Genomic DNA, 6,262 nt, shown 5'->3' on the forward strand with positions numbered 1-6,262 from the left:
AGTGGTCGGGGGCTGTTTTTCAAGGTTCGGGCTAGGCCCCTTAGTTCCAGTGAAGGGAAATCATAATGCTACAGCATAGAATGACATTCTGGATGATTCTGTGCTTCCAACTTTGTGGCAACTGTTTGGGGAAGGCCCTTTCCTGTTTCAGCATGACAATACCCCCCGTGCACAAAGCAAGGTCCATACAGAAATGGTGTGTTGAGACCGGTGTGGAAGAACTTGACTGGCCTGCACAGAGCCCTGACCTCAACCCCATCGAACACCTTTGGGATGAATCAGTCCCAACCTCACTAATGCTCTTGTGGCTGAATGGAAGCAAGTCCCCTCAGCTATGTTCTAACATCAAGTGGAAAGCCTTCCCAGAAGAGTGGAGGCTGTTATGACAGCACATGGGGGGACCAACTCCATATTAATGCCCATGTGTTTGGGACGAGATGTTCCAAACACATGTAGAGTATATACGGTGCCTTCGGAAAGTATTCAGACCCCTTGAATTTTTCCACGTTTTGTTACATTACAGCCTTATTCTAAAATGTATTAAATAAATACTAAAATGCTCAGCAATTTACACACAATGCCCCGTAATGACAAAGCAAAAACAGGTCTTTAGAAAACAAAAATACATTTCTTACATAAGCATAAAGAACCTTTGTTATGAGACTCGAAATTGAGCTCGGGTGCGTCCTGTTTCCATTGATCATCCTTAAGATGTTTCTACAACTTGATTGGAGTCCGCCTGTGGTAAATTCAATTGATTGGACATGATTTGGAAAGGCACACACACCTTTCTATATAAGGTCCCACAGTTGACAGTGCATGTCAGATCAAAAACCAAGCCATGAGGTTAAAGAAATTGTCCATAGCGCTCCAAGACAGGATTGTGTCGAGGCACAGATCTGGGGATGGGTACAAAAAAATGTTCTTTGGCATTGAAAGTCCCCAAGAACACAATGGCCTCCATCATTCTTAAATGGAAGAAGTTTGGAACCACCAAGACTCTTCCTAGAGCTGGACGCCCAGCCAAATTGAGCAATCGGGGGAGAAGGGCCTTTGTCAGGGTGGTGGCCAAGAACCTGATGGTCACTCTGACAGAGCTCTAGTGTTCCTCTGAGGAGATGGGAGAACCTTCCAGAAGGACACCCATCTCTGCAGGACGCCACCAATCAGGCCTTTATGGTAGAGAAGCCAGACTGAAGCCACTCCTCAGTAAAAGGATGTCACGCCCTGACCTTAGAGAGATGTTTTATTTCTCTATTTGTTTAGGTCAGGGTGGGATTTGGGTGGGCATTCTATGTTTTCTATTTTTGGCCGATTGTGGTTCCCAATCAGAGTCAGCTGTCTATCGTTGTCTCTGATTGGGAATCATACTTAGGCAGCCTTTTTCCCACCTAATGTTGTGGGTAATTATTTATTTTCTGTGTGTGCTTGTGTGCGCCACGGTTGCGTCACTTTCGGTTTCTGTTTACCTGTTATTTTGTGAAGGTTTCACTTTATTAAAGGTTTCACTTTATTAAAGATGTTTAATTACATGCACGCTGCGCCTTGGCTCATCTATGACAGAGAGTTTGAAGACAGTGAACGTGACAAAGGAACATGACAGCCCGCTCGGAGTTTGCCCAAAGTCACCAAAAGACTCTCAGACCATGAGAAACAAGATTCTCTGGTCTGAAGAAACCAAGATTGAACTCTTAGGCCTGAATGTCAAGTGTCTGTCTGGAGGAAACCTGGCACCATCCATACGGTGAAGCATGGTGGTGGCAACATCATGCTGTGGGTATGTTCTTCAGTGGCAGGGACTGGGAGATCGAGGGAAATATACTTGATGAAAACCTGCACAGAGCGCTCAGAACCTCAGATTGGGGCGTAGGTTCACCTTACAACAGGACAATGACCCTAAGCACACAGCCAAGACAACGCAGGAGTGGCTTCAGGACAAGTCTCTGAATGTCCTTGAGTGGCCCAGCCAGAGCCCGGACTTGAACCCGATCGAACATCTCTTGAGACCTGAAAATAGCTGTGCAGCAACGCTCCCCATTCAACCTGACAGAGGTTGAGAGGATTTGCAGAGAAGAATGGAAGAAACTCCCCAAATACAGGTTTCCCAAGCTTGTAGCGTCATACCCAAGAAGACTTACATTTACATTTACATTTAAGTCATTTAGCAGACGCTCTTATCCAGAGCGACTTACAAATTGGTGCATTCACCTTATGACATCCAGTGGAGCAGCCACTTTACAATAGTGCATCTAAATCTTTTAGGGGGGTGAGAAGGATTACTTATCCTATCCTAGGTATTCCTTAAAGAGGTGGGGTTTCAGGTGTCTCCGGAAGGTGGTGATTGACTCCGCTGTCCTGGCGTCGTGAGGGAGTTTGTTCCACCATTGGGGGCCAGAGCAGCGAACAGTTTTGACTGGGCTGAGCGGGAACTGTACTTCCTCAGTGGTAGGGAGGCGAGCAGGCCAGAGGTGGATGAACCCAGTGCCCTTGTTTGGGTGTAGGGCCTGATCAGAGCCTGGAGGTACTGAGGTGCCGTTCCCCTCACAGCTCCGTAGGCAAGCACCATGGTCTTGTAGCGGATGCGAGCTTCAACTGGAAGCCAGTAGAGAGAGCGGAGGAGCGGGGTGACGTGAGAGAACTTGGGAAGGTTGAACACCAGACGGGCTGCGGCGTTCTGGATGAGTTGTAGGGGTTTAATGGCACAGGCAGGGAGCCCAGCCAACAGCGAGTTGCAGTAATCCAGACGGGAGATGACAAGTGCCTGGATTAGGACCTGCGCCGCTTCCTGTGTGAGGCAGGGTCGTACTCTGCGGATGTTGTAGAGCATGAACCTACAGGAACGGGCCACCGCCTTGATGCTGTCATCGCTGCCAAAGGTGCTTCAACAAAGTACTGAGTAAAGGGTCTGAATAATTATGTAAATGTGATTTCAGGTTTTTTGTATTTTTAAATGAGCAAAAATGTCAACCTGTTTTTACTTTGTCATTATGGGGTACTGGGAGGGAAAAAACATGTAATACATTTTAGAGTAAGGCTGTAACATTACAAAATATAGAAAAAGTCAATGGGTCAGAATACTTTCCGAAGGCGCTTGTATAGGCTACACAGGGTAATAATGTGAGATATTGTGAGGGACAATGTGACATTTTTAGAAAACGCAATTTTGTTATTTGCTTTGTTTTTTAACGCTTTTATGTGGGCCACTGTTATCATTTATCTAACGTGGCTGAATCATTTGTGCATTTAGATAGACAATTGACTGCACAGACATTCAATGCTGGATAGGGGATGTTTTCATATGAATAATGTTTGTTTTTTTAAACAAAATGCTTTTTGATATTTTGTTATAGATGCTTGTAAGTGCAATAAAGTAAATGAGTTAAAGCCAGACTCAGTCCTAAATAATCAACCATTTCTTGTTTAATATATCTCAAAATGGATATATGAAAGCTTCATTTGCCATTTGTGTCTCCAAGTTTTTACGAGTTACAGCAGCAGGTACATTTACAAATTGCAGATCAGATTTCTCCAGGTAATTAAGACGTATGATATTGATCATTCTTCTAGCACACTTTGTAGGCCTACAGTCTATTACTCTGATCCATCCACAACTACAGCAACACAACAACATTACGAATAGGCCTATCTACAGGCCAAAATAAAGGAAACACCAACATCAAGCGTCTTAAAAAGGGCATTGGGCCACCAAGAGCCAGAACAGCTTCAATGCACCTTGGCATAGATTATACAAGTCTCTGGAACTCTATTGGAGGGATTTCTTCCACAAGAAATTCCAGCATTTGATGGTGGTGGATAACGCTGTCTCAGGCGCCTCTCCTGAATCTCCCATAAGTGCTCAATTGGGCAGAGATCTGGTGACGGAGACAGCCATGGCATATGGTTTACGCCGTTTACATGGTCATCAAACCATTCAATGACCTCTTGTGCCCTGTGGATGGGAGCATTTTCATCCTATGGGGGCATAGCCATGGTAGCCAAAATAATGGCCTGCCCAGCAATTTTATACATGACCCAAAGCATGATGGGATGTTAATTACTTAGTTAACTCAGGAACCACGCCTGTGTGGAAGCACCAATTTTCAACACACTTTGTATCACTTATTTACTCAACTGTTTCCTTTACTTTGGCAGTTACCTTTATTTCGCTGTCATTATGAATTAGACTCATTATACATGAGCGTTAAGTGATACAGAATGCGTGTGGTAACGGTTCATATACTGTAATATTGGCTCCTGGATCTCAGTCCTTCTGTCCGTCTGTCTGTCTTTGCGAACGCTGATGATGCGCGGCAGTGCAGATTTGAAAACACCGGCGGGTCTGTTACTGAGTTGTTTTGATGGCGCTATCTTGAGTTCCTGAATGAAGTGGGAATTGGGAACATTTTCTACTTGCTATAGCTGGACCATGTTTTAGACTCACGACTAATGCCAGCATGCTGCTGTGGACAGCGCCAATGAACGTCATCAACGTAACATGTTGTTCTGATGGCGAAATGTCAACCTCAGGATTATCATGTTAACCAATTTTCAATGTACACACACCTTGTATAAAATATGTTGAATTTGTACCTTTGAAACAGCTTCCGATCTTCAACGCTATATCCATTATCAGAATAAACAATAGGCTAGACAGCACCTCCTACTGGAGTGTGGATCTATCTACAACCACCACTTTCATCTCCCATCCAGGGTTTTAACTAAGCCCTGCTTAGCTTTGATGTTTGTTGCTGACTATTACCAATATTCTGATGTGATTGTATAGGCATCTCCATTTCACTATTCACTGTTGCTATTTTTTAAACAATAGTAACCCTGCCTTTACAGGCAGTTAATCATTGAAAATTGATGATTTGATTCAATGCAATTCCCCCCCTCCTGCAAATCAAACATGTTTTTAGCAATCAGCTTTTTGATCTCTGCATATACCAATATTCTCTACTCTGGAGCAAAAAAATCAGTGGGATCATGGCACTTGCTTTCTCCTTAAAATTCGATGTTGTGATAGGTCTACCCTGAACCCATTTGATCCATATATAGGCCTATTAAAAACAGTATAAATATAGCCGAGGGAAGGCCTGAGGAAGATAGTTAAAGTTGGGGGTACTGGGGAGGAGTTGATCAAATATTTTGGTAGCTTAACTACAGACAGTTTAAATCTTCTCTTTTCAGAAGTAGGTTCATCATCGTTTGCTTTCCAAACTGTTTTCCCCCGTGATTGTATTTTGAAATATTGTAAAAAGGCCAGAATCTGGATCTATCGCCTATGGGGGGACATGTGTGTGGCGATTCCATTGTTTTGGTTGAATTCCACTGATATCTTTACCGCAAGTTGTGGTGACAAATATTTTTACATCCTCCAGACCATAATGACCAAAAGTAGGCCCTGGGCATACAGAGAAGATACATTTTCTGCACTTGAATAACCCTACTGAATAACCCTACTGAATAACCCTACTGAATAACCCTACTGTCGACCTAACTTACTACATTTTCTCATGAAGTAGGTCGACTTTAGATTCTTCAAAGTAGCCACCCTTTGCCTTGATGACAGTTTGCACACTCTTGGCATTCTCTCAACCAGCTTCATGAGGAATGCTTTTCCAACAGTGTTGAAGGAGTTGTGCTGAACACTTGTCGGCGGCTTTTCCTTCACTCTGCGGTCCAACTCATCCCAAACCATCTCAAATTGGGTTGAGGTCGGGTGATTGTGGAGGCCAGGTCATCTGATGCAGCACTCCATCACTCTCTTTCTTTGTCAAATAGCCCTGTTAGGTGAGGTGTGTTGGGTCATTGCCCTGTTAAAAAATAAATAATAGTCCCACTAAGCCAAACCAGATGGGATGGCGTATCGCTACAGAATGCTGTGGTAGCCATGCTGGTTAAGTGTGCCTTGATTTCTAAATAAATCACCAGCATAGCACCCCAAACCCATCACACCTCCTCCATGCTGAGATCATCCGATCACCTACTCTCCATCTCACAAAGACACGGAGGTTGGAACCAAAAATCTCACATTTGGACTCATCAGACCAAAGGACAGATTTCTATCGGTCTAATGTCTATTGCTTGTGTTTCTTGGCCCAAGCATCAAATCAAATCAAATCAAATTTATTTATATAGCCCTTCGTACATCAGCTGATATCTCAAAGTGCTGTACAGAAATGTCTCTTGTTCTTATTGGTGTCCTTTAGTAGTGGCTTCTTTACAGCTATTCGACCATGATGGCCTGATTCACGCAGTC

Source organism: Oncorhynchus keta, chromosome 28 (assembly GCF_023373465.1).
Source record: "Oncorhynchus keta strain PuntledgeMale-10-30-2019 chromosome 28, Oket_V2, whole genome shotgun sequence".
Taxonomy (NCBI): domain Eukaryota; kingdom Metazoa; phylum Chordata; class Actinopteri; order Salmoniformes; family Salmonidae; genus Oncorhynchus; species Oncorhynchus keta.